This window comes from Lagopus leucura, unplaced genomic scaffold, assembly GCF_019238085.1.
Source record: "Lagopus leucura isolate 7727_CA_CO unplaced genomic scaffold, USGS_WTPT01 Super-Scaffold_100015, whole genome shotgun sequence".
NCBI lineage: Eukaryota > Metazoa > Chordata > Aves > Galliformes > Phasianidae > Lagopus > Lagopus leucura.
In genome coordinates, this window is record NW_024962269.1 from 14277087 (window position 1) to 14291170 (window position 14084).

The window sequence follows — 14084 nt, forward strand, 5'->3', positions numbered from 1 at the left end:
CCAGTGAAGTGAAAACTGCTCTTTGGAAGAACTCTGGTTTTGTTACAGAGCTCTGAATCTCTCCAGGTGAGTCTGTTATCAACAAGGTTACTGGATATCCTTGCATCTGCTCAGATAAGGAGATGAGTGAATCCAGCTGAATTGCATTTTCCAAATGCCCCCTCTAAAATGAACCACAGAGCTGATAAATTCTTTACCCCTTGCCCCTGCCAGCTCTGCTGGTTTCAGCTTCTTGTGAAGCTTAAGAGAAAAGCAAAATCTGAATAGCCACAGTGCTATAGCAAGTGTCAGCTGAGAGATGGGCTGCAGCAAACCTAGATATGTGCCAGAGCCACTGCCTGGCCTCGGAGGGAGGATGCCAGCCAGTCTGTTTTGTGGACGGTGCTGGAATGTTTTGGTTCTTGCCACTTAGGTTTGAGGAAAGGGAGAAGCAGTTCTAAGCACTACTGCAGGTGCCAAGAAAGTCATGGCCCCTTGGAATTGCTTCTCAGTAGATGTTAGAGCAGGAGTCTGCAGCTGATATTACCAGATTTTGCTTTTTGTTGGTATAAAGGTCAGAATCTGGCCTACGGTAAGCATGATTGTGTTTTGGCAGTGGGTGTGAAAGGAGAAACCCCAGAGGGTTGGGTGGCAAATTCTAGTTCTATTCTCTTCTGTAGATGGCCTTCTGGATACACAGGGAGAGTGGAAAATGTAATGAAATGCCCAGAGATTCTTTGTGCATTACCAAGGTATTCTTGCCAGCTTAGATGCCCTAAGATGTTGCTGCAGATGGAAGGACCAGCTCCACAGATAGAGCTGATTGCAGATTAACCTGCACCATGGTACTAAGATAACAACGAGAGGTGCTTTCTTCACCTGGGAAGTAGAACACCATATAGGTACTGCTGCTTTTCAGGTAAAAGTAGCTGAATAAAGGGCTGAATCAAGCTCCTTTCAAAACTATCTTTCCCTTTTGAAAGTTTACTTGTGTGTTCTGCATTACAAACTGAGCAGTATAAACAGCAGTAAAATTGTGATGCATCCCAAATTCTAGCTGTGAGAGTAGGTTTCATGGCCATTGCAGTTTGCAAAAGGTCTTCTAGATCCAAACCATCTGTGGGGTTCTGAGAATGCAAACTATTTGTCTTGTCTTACCATGATTTACCATGGAGAGGTACTGTGATGTGCCAGAATCTGTAAGAAAAGAGTGACCTGCACGGCTGGCAGTCCTGAGGGCCTTGTATAGGCTTCTATTGAATAGATTGATCACTGTCCTGCAGCACTTAATGGTGGAGAAAAAAGGAGGGAGGAGGTTTAACAAATGTGTCATATGGTTTGTGTTGCCTCCGCTATTCTGAACCGCTTTCTGCTCACACAGCAGGGTTTTTCTTTGCCTCTGTTTCCTCTGTGCAGATGGTAGCAATAGGTTTCATTTCCCCCCACCCCAGCCGTCAAATTAACTGCCTTGGCAAGCTCTCATCTGCTGGCTAGTTTTGGGTGGTGCTGGTGGATTGCTCCACTCAGTACATTTCCAAGACTGGCTCTTTAACCCAAGCTCTATAAAAACAAACTTCTTTTTGTTTATTTGTTTGAGAGAAGGGACCTTGGGAAAGCAGATGCAGAATTCACTCTGACAGCATAACTGTGTGTTGTCTGCAGAAGGAATTGGCTTTGAGTTGCTTTAGAATAGCAGACTGGCTTCTTGCACAAACCTCCCATAAGCTATGGGCTGAATTGGGAAAAACCGATGGGCAGAGGTACTGGAAGCAATCCGTTGCTCTGTTAAGGCATCTGCAGGAGGGACTAATGAAAGCTCTGGCCTCATATCTCTAAATCTCACAGCAGAGCTTTTTAATCTACCCAGTTACAGTGATCAGCAATATCCTGAGCTTGTGAGCTTGCAATGTGTTTTTCTCTTCTTTCCCCCAGTTATGTTAAACCAGCGCAGTATGAAAGAGCAGTGCTCCAGATGACAGCCCCTCATCATTCTCCAGTAGCATTAGTGGCAATATTTAGCGTAAGGAGAAATTAGTGGTCTGAACTGTTCAGTTGATAGATGATGATGCAAGTGGATCCTAACCAGAAAAAGGTGAAGAATTACCATTTTTGTTCTATAAATGTAATAACCCAGCCCAAAAGAGGTGTACAATACATTTACTGAAACTTTACAGAAAGTCTTTAAGAAGGGCATAAACCAATGTCAAGTGCTCCTGAGACCAGGTCCTTGTGCCTTTACTCTTCTGTATTTTGTTTGTATACATGAACATAAACATTTATAAATACCAAATTATGTCTATAAAACTGTATATTTATATAGTTTATATACTGAAGGAATGTAACACAAATCTAAATTTCTTTCATTGCCTCTCTGTCTAGCTCAAACAGCTGTGCTCTTGACATCTTTCTGTAGGACAGAAGTATGTGTGGGCCCATCTAGATTGGGCAGCTTTGGACATGCAGTGCCTCCTTACCTTTTGGGGCTGACTTAACGGTAGAGAACTGCTGTGACTTTTGGCTGCCTCCACTGCCTTGAGGATATAGTTGGAAATATTGACTTATCAGGTGTTTCATTTAAACTTGGTTCTACTTGAAAAAGAACCTGTATATCCAACATAGTACCATGCCAGGAACTACAGAAGATAGAGCCACTGCTCAGCTTTGCATTTGTTTCTCATATGTGTTCCAGGACTGCTCTCCTCATACTTCCTCAGTAGTTGTTTTCATCTGTTCCTGGAGCTGTGTGTCTAAGGAATGACTGGTTCTGCTGTTTGAACAACACCTACTCAGTTTGCTGCTACTGCTGCTATTGCTTGTGTGTTTCCAAGGACCCATGCTAGGTGAGGTTATCACAAGCTTATATTTCAGCACTGGACACCCATGATTTAAGGTTCTTAGGAGTAAGATCACTGCTATCAGCAATTAGGCTTGCTAGGATAAATATTCACTGGAAGTTCAGACCCTTGAGGAACCACCAAACTGCATTTGCTGTGAGTTAGCTCTCAAATATGGTCTTTGCAAGCCTATCCTCAGCATGACAGGCAAGGCTGTGGGCAAAAACTAGTCAGATTTAGTCCATGGTTTCAGTTCTCTGTAGGTTAAACCTACACTCTGATTAATTCCCACCTCCAAGTTTTATTTCCCACCTTCCACTGTTTTATTTCAGTAGAAGTAGTAATCTTCACAGCTGGCCACAGACTGGGGGATAAGGAGAAAGGAGTCTGAGATGCTTCTGCAGTTTACTTCTGCAGTTTTCCATCCATATCAATGTACAATACTAAGAGTGGAACAAAGTGTCTTCTAAAGCATCAGAGGCCAGAAGGTCTCCTTCATATGGGGCTTTATGGAGATGGATGGGTACTGCACAGTATTGAACACAAGCTGTTTTAATTCACTAATTGAAAATAAAACAATGTTTATTGCATCAATTGAAGGGTCTTTTTCTCACAGCTAATTGAGAAGTGAGCTCTAGCTGCCAAGTAAAATAAGGTTTAATGTTACAGTATGCTCTGGGAAGGGCAAAGCAATTACTCTGCAAGCAGCAAGACACCAATAGGTAGAACACACAGAAATATATAAATCCATGCCAAAGAACTCATCTGTGGATTGTGACATACACAGGACTAAGCTGCAGGAAGGAGTTGCAAAATAGGAGCTGCTAACAGCAAGTAACCCTTGTGACTGCAGGTGAGGACACTGTCCTTTGGGATGCTCTGAAGAGCAATTCTCTCCTGCCACGCACTAGCTGTCAGCCTGTGTCTGGCACTCCTGTTATGCAGAGCTAGTCAGGAGGTGGCTGGAATTGTAGGTTTCCTTTTAGTCCTGTCTTGTCAAGCTTTGTGCTCTGGCAAACACTGGTGTTTTTTGTTCAGCAGCTACTAAAAGCTGGCGAAGAGCAAGTTCATCTTTCCAGGTCTGCTTTCTGCTGTGCTGTGGATGCGTGCGGCCTCTGTGAGGTCTGCGTGGGCTTGGTGTTGGGGAATGGCTGTTTCCCTGCACAACAGCCACAACTCAGCAGTGCTGGAGGGCAGTTGTCAGAGGGCATCTGTTTTGTCCTCTCTGTTCGATGCCAATAAAGTGGGTTTGCAGGGCTGTCATGGTTGCTGTGGTCCCAGCTGGGTTTCATCTGACTCATCTGCTACATTGGAATAAATGACCAGGGTCTAAATACTGTTTTACTGTGGCTGAATCTGAAAGCTCAAATATCAGTACAAACGGTGTGCTGCTATGCAGTGTATATATTTATAGACAGAGTTTCCCTGCCTTTAGGGTATAAATGCAGGAATAAGAGTAGGCAAGGAAAAAAGGAGGCTTAGAGAGGCTGAAATGTTTGATTGCTACATGCAGAGGGCATAAGTTCAAATCAGATCTCACAGAAAAATATTCTTTCCTCGTTTTAATGACAAGGGAACATGGAGGGGTCTCTGGTAAACCAGATCACATGAAGATGGCGTCCTCTGAAACTGCTGGTGGGTCGCAGGCTGGCACTATAGACTGGCCTGAACGAGAGATTCATATGGATCAGCATATGGTTATTATCTGCATCCTTTATCGTGACAAAGCATGCACCTGTTCTGTGTTGGTGCAGCTGAGAGCCTTGTGTTGCTGTCCCTCCTCGGCTCAGTATTGCTTTGTGACCAGCATTTAACAAGGCAGTTTACAATGGCTTTGACACCATTTGGATAGATGAAGCTGGCTCACAAAGCATCCACCCACTTGCTAAACAATGCCTTCAGCACTGAACACATTAAACTGTTGCTCTGCTGTACTGCCTACATGCAGCTTTCCAGGTGGAATTTGTTTTTGATGTTATCCATCCCCCCTACTAGTTTGTCAGCCAGCTAACTCTGACTCCACCTCCTGTCTCTCCTGTCTATAGTCTTTATTACAATTGTAAGTAGTCCACGTATGGCAAGTTCATTCATAGACCACAAACAAGCAGCTGATTTTTGTTGCAGAAAGTCTCTGCCCTTTCAGTTAGAGAGCTAGAAGCCAGGAGCAAGAATTAAGTGAAAAACTAAAGGATGCTGTATGTATTTGTTGGTAAGCTCGGTCTTAGTCCACTTAAGCACTCATCTCATTTACTAGAATGCTAAGGGGGCCAGGGTTATTATAACTTCTGTCAGAATTTTTGTGTGCTGCACTGGTGATTTGGTGTAGTGTTTGACTTAATGGAATTGCAGAGACATGAAATTTTGAAGAACCCTTGAATTAAGTTGAGTTTTATGTGGCTGTGATGCAATTTTGAGTCAAGCTTTAAAAAAAAAAACAACACTCCAATGCAATGCAATAACATTGCCACCAACAACTACTTTCTTTTTTAACCAGAGGTATATAATCTTCCTTGGAACTCTTGCGAGGCATTAGAAGGATGGAGAGGTGGATACTGTGAGCTAGCACAGTTAGTTGCAAGGGCTGGGCTTTTTGAGACTTCTCCAAGGCAAATCATAATGCATGTATGTTGAAACTTGGAGTGAGTAAAGAACCAACAGCTTTGTGCTGTAGTGGCACAGTTGGCTGGGAAATGGCCCAAACACAGAGGAGGTTTTTTGGGGGCAAAAAAAAAAGGAGAGAGAGAAAAAGGTAGCTGTCTTCAAGTGTGTTTGAAATAATGAAAAGAACTGATGTGCAAAGCGATTAAGAGATCTTTGAGGATCAAAAGCCTTGATTCAGTTTTGCCAATAGAACAAAACTTTTCATCTGTTCTTATGTAGACCTTAAAGTAGGGCAGGCAGGTGTAGTTTTTAAATGATTTCATTTCAAAATTTACTTTCGGCAGTGGGAAAGGATTCTTTCTGTTTGTTCTTGCTCTTGTTATTCAGTGTCCTTAACACAAAAGGCCAGCCTGGCTCTGAAATGATGAGCAGGGTCATTCTATGAACTGGTGGTTCATTAGTCTGCTTTTGATATGTCAGAACAGTAAGGGACCCTTTTATTTTTTCCCTTTCTAGTAATGCCTGTGTTCTTAAATCAAGACATCTTCCCTCATCATATGGCAGTGGCTGAATCTTTTTTAGAGATTTCCTAAGCAGGTTGTACCAATAATGCTGATCATGTTCAGACAGAGCTTGCAGTCAAAAGTTGCTTGCATAAGAAGCCAAGAACAAAGGTTTTCAGTGCTCCGTGCAGTAATTCCAGCTTGATGTTGATTTGGAGCTGGATGCTCCCAGGAAGATAAATCTGTTTGTTTTCTCTGGTGGCTGCTTGCCAGCAGGACCATAGAGCAAGTGCAGCCTTGGGAAGGTGAGACACAGAAGTGCAGTTTGATGGATTCTTGTACTTTGTCGTGACCAGTGTCCCTTTTCACAGGAGTACCTGGGAGTGGAAGTAGCAACAAAAGAAACTGAAGCTATCTGGGTCTGAGAGCTAAGATGAGATTAGGAAGAAGACAAATGTCAGAAATGTCCTTTTCTTTGACTTTCTACAGGGACAGTGGAAGAGCTCCCTCTTCCTGTTTCAGCCTGCTGTAACCATTGCCTTCCTCTCAGGGTGGAGTATCTCAGTGATCCCAGCATCCTCAAGGCAGCATATTTCATCATGGATTTGCATGCTGGAGGATCCACAGGATAGTATTGATTTGCTTTAGAGGCTTCCCAGGCCATCTCTGCTGCACTCTAGGCTGTCTCTGAAGGTTTTGTTTTCGGGGCATTTATGACTGAGTTGCAGTATCTTGGAGTTTTATGAACAAAATTGCGTCAGTGGTGGAAGTTGTGTGTTGGTTGTGTCTTGCTGTAAAAAAAAAGTTGCTGGCAGCAGGAAGAAGGTATGTGTGTTTCTGTTGCTATTGCAAATACACTACTGAGTAGGTATCTGGTGTCACAACAGCGCAGGTGCTTCCTGTGGCCTGGAGCTAAATTTCTGCTGGCATATGGTTTCCTGATCTGTTCTAACTCAAGTCAGATGGTAGGTGGGCTCTAATCTTTTCAGTAGGATGTTTCTGATATGTGGTTTAGAAACCTGGTCTTTCCTGTAGAACGTATTCGCTACAGATCACGTTTTGTCACCACATGTGTATCAGTGATGGCAACTCCCATTGGTGCTGTTATGGGAACCACATCCATGAGCCACATAAGCTGTCATGCTGTAGTGATGTGCCAATAACAAAAGGGAAATCCAGAACCAACATCAGCAAAAGCTGAATGCTGTGTATGCCCATTAAAAATGGAGAAGTTTTGCTGGTTAAAAAAAAAAAAAAAAAAAGTATGGCAAGGTGTGGACTGCAAAATGAATTTGTTCTTTCTTCTCTGACGTGTTTTCAGATCAGCTGTCCTTGCCTGTTCCTAACGTTCTGCTGTGTCCGTGTGAGTGGCAGCAGTGAAGCTCACTTAAATGGTGACAAGTTTATAATCACAAGCCATTTTGTGAGTAGTCTTTATATTGCTCTAACATCAATGTAAGCATTTCTCATTTCAGCATATTATTAATTTGAATACAGCTATGAGCAGCAAGAGTAAAGAGGAGACTTCTGTGCCTGCCTTAAGGGATGGTGGAGTGCAGATGAGGTGGTGCATTATATCTGGACAGTAGCTTCTCCCTTGGTGTTCACAGAAAGAGTTATTTTTAGGAAGATCATATATTTCCCAGTAATTGTTTTGAATGCATCAAAGAACTTGCTGATATAAATCCTGTGATTTATGGTTTTCCACTACTTTTTAATAACCAAACTTAAGTCTTGGATTCACTGAAGCCATTTGGAAAGTTGGGATTATTCCAAGCTGGAGCAAAGGGAGGGAGACTGGTATTTTGCCAAGATCAGCAGTGATTCATTCCCACATTCATGCTCAGCATACAGTGAAGGGCAGAAGCCGGGAATGCTGTAAGGAGAGCTAGCAAGAGATTATCATGTTGAAGGTGAATCTGCCCTACTCGCTCCCTCTGCTGCTAGATAAGGTCTTTTGAATGAGAAGGACCAAATTCTGTTACGTTTTTCTTTCATCCCCTCTTAGGAAGCCTTGAACATACTAACTTGCCTCCTGCCTGTAAAGTGATAATGAGAGAACTGAAGATTGGCTGTCATGATGAATGTCCCTTTAGGTGAATGTGAAGGTCTGGAGAACACCTCAGGATAAATATACTTTGGAAATCCCTTACAAAGAGATGTTTTAGTGACTGCTTGGAATGAAGCAATGTCTGTATCAGCTTAGCCCAGCAGTCTCTGGCAGTGTGAATAGGAGCCCTGAGGGACCTGTGCCGGGACTGAGTGGGCTCAGGATTTGTTGCTGGTTCTGTCAGGCTCCAGTGAGATTTGGCTCTGGACACTGAGTTGAGAGGTGGTCGGAGTCATTTAGGTGGGTGATAGGATAATTAAATTGCGTCAAGAATGTTGAACTCATATAAAGAGCGGAAGTTTGCCCTGCCCTAGATTTTGCTTATAACACAGCAATCTCTTTAGCCTGAGGATGTTTATGCTTTTGGTGCCTACAGCAGGACTGAAGCTTCATCTCCTAGGGCATCCAGCTAGACAAACAGTCACTAATACATGGGCGTGAGGAATGAAGTGGACTGACTGCCTGTGCCTATCCTTGTTCTGTCCCTCCCTTCTCTGCAGCACCGGGGGGCTGTGCTCCAGCTGCACGTCCAGTAGCTGAGGCCGTACTTATGGAGAGAATGAGGCCCTTACATTGGGCAGCTGAAATGCTTCTCAGTTGTGAGCCCCCTGGGAGCTGACTTTCTTCAGAGACCTCTCCTCCGTGTCCTCGGGCCAGATGACAGAGGAGTAGGATTTCTCATCGTGTTCCAGCTCTCCCAGCCCTGGGAGAGAAGCACAGAGATGGTAAAATACATGGAGCCAAGTATCCCAGCATGGTTCAGTCCCAGCAGAAAGGGAAGTTTGTTGTTTTTGTCATTTTTACTTTTTTTTCCTTCTTCAGACTGGAGGAAAAAAACAGCGTTTTCATTTTTTTTCTTTGTGATCATCCCCTTTGCTTATATCTGAAATACAATTGTGAGAGCACTGCTGTTGTGACAAGGGGGCAAAAATAAGCAGATCTATATCTGTGGATAAGAGGCAGTAATAAATCCCTGAATTTCCAAATGCATAGAGGAGCATTGACTTCTAAATACCAGAAATTCTAAGCCCTTACCTTGCTAATTCATGTGGCATCTGGAGGGGCTGTGGATTTTTATTTCATCGTGGTATTTGTGGTATTTCCTGCCATTACTGTAGGAAAAAACCCTGTGTGGTAAATGCTGGCTTTTTCCTCCGTTGGTGGCAAACATTGGAACTTGGGTTCATGAAAGGCAAACCAGCATTTTCAGTTCTGAAGGATCTCAGAGGTACCTGGGAAGGAAAATGTCATTGGGGTTGAATGAGGATTTTGGTTCTGTGGTTGGATGCCAACAGAGCAGCTCTGAACAGAATCAAATCTTGTCTTCAGATCCGAGAGTTCAGCGTAAAATACGTTGTGTGGTTTCAAAAGCTGCAGCTTGGAAATAGAGGTTGAGATAAAATTAATATCCATATTTAAAAGTAATCTGGTTGTAAAGGCTTCAGGTACGAGTACTGGCCCTGAGTCAGAGCCCCAGCCTTCAGAAATTGCTGGCTTTATTGCAGATTGAACTGTAGATTGGACTGCTTAGATTTGTAATGGAAAAATATCAGCCAACATACTTTCCTCCCCTCCACCCTCCATCATCGGGGCATATATCAAATTGCACTATCTGGCAGGGAGTTCCAAATGTTATTTGAGAAGAGAGAGGAATGCAAGCGATGTCAGCAGAAAACAGCTGAGTAGCAGTTAAATTTTTTTGGCCTGAACCTGCTCCATAGGGAAAGAGAAACGCAACAAATGGACTTGTTTTGTTTCACCCCAGCACAAACCATCCCATGCGAACAGGCAATTTAGGTGAGCAACTCCTCTGTAGAAGTTGGGGGCATGGGGATGCTTCTAGAGAGATTCTGCTCTGCTGTGGATGTGTCAGGTCTTACCTGGTTGAGGTCAACAGGGCCGCAGTGCCTGTGATCCCCCAGTGACAGCCCAGAGCTTGCAGGGTGCTGGCTGTTCCCATTCCTTTGTGTGGCTGGAACCAATTATGTTATGTTTTAGGTTGCATCTCCTTGGCTTATTGAACTTTCTATCTATGCTTCCTTTAAAGATAAAAGCCTCAAGAGCTGGCTCAAGTGAGTTTGCCCAGTGCTGCAAAAGAGCAGTGGAGGTGCATGCAAGGATACTGTTAACTGAGAAGCTGGGCTGAGTTAAATGGTACCCTTAATCCCCTTGATGTCTGGCAGAGTCAAGTTAAAAGGTCTTCCCCACTTGGGGTGAAGGCTTTGCATGTGTAGATGCTGGTTCACTTAAGGGCAGTGCAGCCTCTGTGGTGAAAGAGCCTTCTTCTCTGCTGGCTTAATTGCTGAAGGAAGGAGAAACTTCAGCAGTGCCTTGTGTCAAGTCGGTGCCTGAGCTGATGTTTTGTTCCATGAAGGCTTTCAATAAACAACAGGAGAGATGGCAGAAGACTCGAAACAGGCCAAAAAGAAGAAAGCTGAAGTAAATATAGCCCTTGTTTTTCTTCTACGATTACTTTTGTGTCTTCCCATTCCAACTGGATTTGCCATGTTATTTCCATAGCAGAGACCAATGTTTTTCTTCTTACTCTCACAGCTGTTGCAGGCAACAGGAGGTTGTGGTTCCCTTTTGGTATTTGGGGTCTTCATGGGCACCTTTGTTTTCTGACTGTGACTTAGGGTTCTTTCCCCTGCTGAGTTCTTCAGTTAGTGCTGTTTGTTGCCTCTGTACCATCCTGGTGGGACAGCTTGGTCTCCTCCAGGAGGAAAACTCAGCTGTGGAAGGGAACAGAAATTGGCTTCTATGCTTCCCTCTCCTGGTTTGTTAGAGGTCTGGAGAGAGATTTTTGACAGCTACACCCTGAGCCAGAATTTTTTGTAGTTGCTGATCTTTAGGCATGTCTGTAACCTAAACCTGCATCCATGCTTCACAAATGATTCCTAGTGCAGTATTTTCCAGGTTTTCTGCCCAAAAATACAATAGGTAAATTAGACCTAATTCCTTTAGTAGATGAAAGAGTAAGTAAGGCAAGGCCACTTGACACAATCCCAGTAAATGTTCATAAAATCTTACGAGGAAAATCTGAGAATTTGCCCATGTTTGTTGTTCTGGGGGGTATGGAATAATCACCTGAACTGAGGAGATTTCTGGCAGTTGGGTTCTTTGTTCTACAGCACAAATAGTATGATCACATTATGTGTGTATGTAAAATTACATACTTAAAACAAATTGAGGTGTTTTTTGAGAAAGACATGAGTCGTTTTTCATGCATGATGTTGATGTATTGGAACAGGATATTCAAGATCCTAAGCAAAATCCTATTTTAGTGCTCTGAATCTTTTGTCTCTGCATTTCCTCTCTTCAACTCAATTGTTGATGCAGGAATTACATTTCCTGGTACGACCTTCTCAAACACATGTATTTTTATTTGCATGTAAATTGGCAGAGGAAGGCATCTTCCCTGTAAATACTGTGCTAATCATTACGAGTCCCATGGTTCATCAGGACTTGGGTTCCTAATTGGCTGCAGGATTGCCTATTAGTGTCAGTAGTCTGATTCGGAGCAATAGGAATTGTTGAACCTACGTAATGAAGTGAGTGTGATGAAAGGTGAGCGCACGCCTACTTTGTGTGTTGTCATTTCCATCAAAGTCAAATAATTTTTTCCCTTCCATATATACATATTCATAGAGCCTGTGCGCAATTAATGAGTCGGAAGATTAAATGGTTGTGGATTAAGAACAAACCCTACTGTTCTTCTAATTAGACTGGAAGTTACTTCAAACCAGCTAATGCGCAGGCCCAGCGTGCCTCCACCACTCACCACGTCTGAGCGTGGAGGCCCTATAGAACAGGCCAACAGCTCTTTTTGCACAGTCCCCCCCAAATCTGATGACATCAGAAGGATCACTGGGGACCCCCCAGGGCTTCCACCATAGGAAACTGGCCCAGAGCAGAGGGGCTGTGCTGCCAGGGTTACCTAGCATGTGAGATCTCAGTCCAGCGTGAATTTGGTACCTGATTTGGAATATAATAGCAGGGACATTATTTCTAGTCCCTGGTAATAGATGTGTTACCTAAGATACTGAGAAAAGTCTTTGCTCTTGCAGCTGTCATGCATTAAAATGCCTGCCTTTTTGAAACATACTAATGTATATAATTAGCAGTCATGACTCAAAGAATTCGTTGCCCTAAGTCCCAAGTGTCACCCCTCTTCCCCCGAGCCTGGAAGCAGCTTGTTCTGGTCCTAGGGCTTGGAGAGGGCTGCAGCATCATCAGGCTTAGAAAACCTTGGGACAAAATGGCTGTGACTAACAATAGGCATGAGTCAGTTTCTTTGCGCTTAGGTGATTTTGTTTCCTGTTGCTCTGCTATCTGGGCTGCTTGTTTGAGGGACCAAATCCTTATTAATTCACCTATAACATACTCACTTCCACCGAAAGGAATCCTCTGTTCTTTATTTTCCTGACTTGTGCTGTGTATCACTTCCTCCTGCTCCTCAGCCACACAGCTGCTTGTGCTACAGCTGCCTGCGTGAGGAGTTTTGGCAGTTCTGCAATGAATGCTGCTCTGAGGTGCTTGGCTTAGCTGCATGGCACCCACGAACATTTGTCCTTTCCTTCTAATCCCCTGAACTGCACCAGTGTTCAGTATTTTGGCTTTAGATCCTTCCTGGTTTTATTCAGGTGTAGAAAAGGGGAGAAGGGAGGGTAACAGAGGGTTTCTTTAATTAGCAGAACAAAGGTAATGATTTGGGGCAACATTGTCCTGGTTGTGGTTTTTGTTTTTTTTTTTTAAATTTTTGTGCAAACATCTATTTTACCTTTTGTGTTTGAAGAATGGGAAGGGGCCAAAGCACTGGCCCATGTATTTAACAAAGAGAGGGCACTGAATGTGACAATTCAAGAAGTTTTCACAGGTGTATTAAAATAGCGTAAGATTCCTGTTTCCTTAATGAAAATGGGAGCAATGTGTATCTTTCCACAACAGATATGAGACAAAGAGAACTAAGAAATGTGTTGGCATTCAGAAGAGCAGGGAAGTAACACTGTTCCTGTCACTGTTAGAAGATTAAAATCCTGCCTGGCAGCCTATAAACTATTTAAACGATCCTACAGAAATTCCACTTACTGAATCATTTTAGGGATTTATAGCTAAATCCTTCACCCCAATTGAAGACCCAAATACACTCACAGTGCTGCTGGAAAATGCACCTTAATGAGGGGAAATTGTAAAACTGGACTGAAAAAAAAAAAAAACAAAACCCATCCCTCTTCAGCAAAGAGAGGTCCTTGCTGCGGTCCTTGTTTCACATGGCCATTGAGAGTATGGCAGCTGTGCTGCTGTGATCATATGTGACCTAGATTTTCCTCACAGTAGTCCTGTGCTCTCCCTGATCTTGTGTAGGACTGAATGAGTTGAATAGAAACATTTCTGGATGCTTTCAGAGAGCGATGATGTCTTTTTCTTTCTCTCTTTCTTCAGACCGCAGCATCTGTTCGCCTTGTGGATTTCTCCCTTTGCTCTCTCACAGCGGTCGTAAAAAGAGGACAGGGCTGGCACAGCTTTAATTTGGCTAATGGTGGTTGGGGAAATCAGGGCAGGTGCAATTCCTCCTCGGTGTGCTGCGACACAGCAGAGCATGAAGCTCTGGTGCATGTGTTTTATCACTGAATGTGTGCAAAGGGAGATGAGAGGGCTGTTGGGAAGATGGAGAGTGAGCGTACGGCATCAGGAAGCCCTGTTGGTGTGGGGTTTTTTGTTTGCTTTTTGGCAGTGTGGGTCTATGCCTGGCATCAAGACACCAGGGTGCTGAGGTACCATTCAGCTCAGCTCATCAGCCTGGGCTTGGAGATGACCTTGGAGCAAGCTCTTAATGCTTTGGGAGAGAAGAGTTGAGGAAGCTCAGCTCCTTGGTTCATGCCCAAACTCTTCTTAATGCTGTTTGACTGCTTTAGGTATGGACAGGAATACATTACAGACACCCCTTGTTGCCATATTGCCAGCATGGAGGCAGCCAGACCAGCAGTTGGTAAGGCGTGCAACAAAGCGAAGGCTCTGTGTGCTTGAGTTTGTCCTTGTACCTGCTCTCCTGAACAT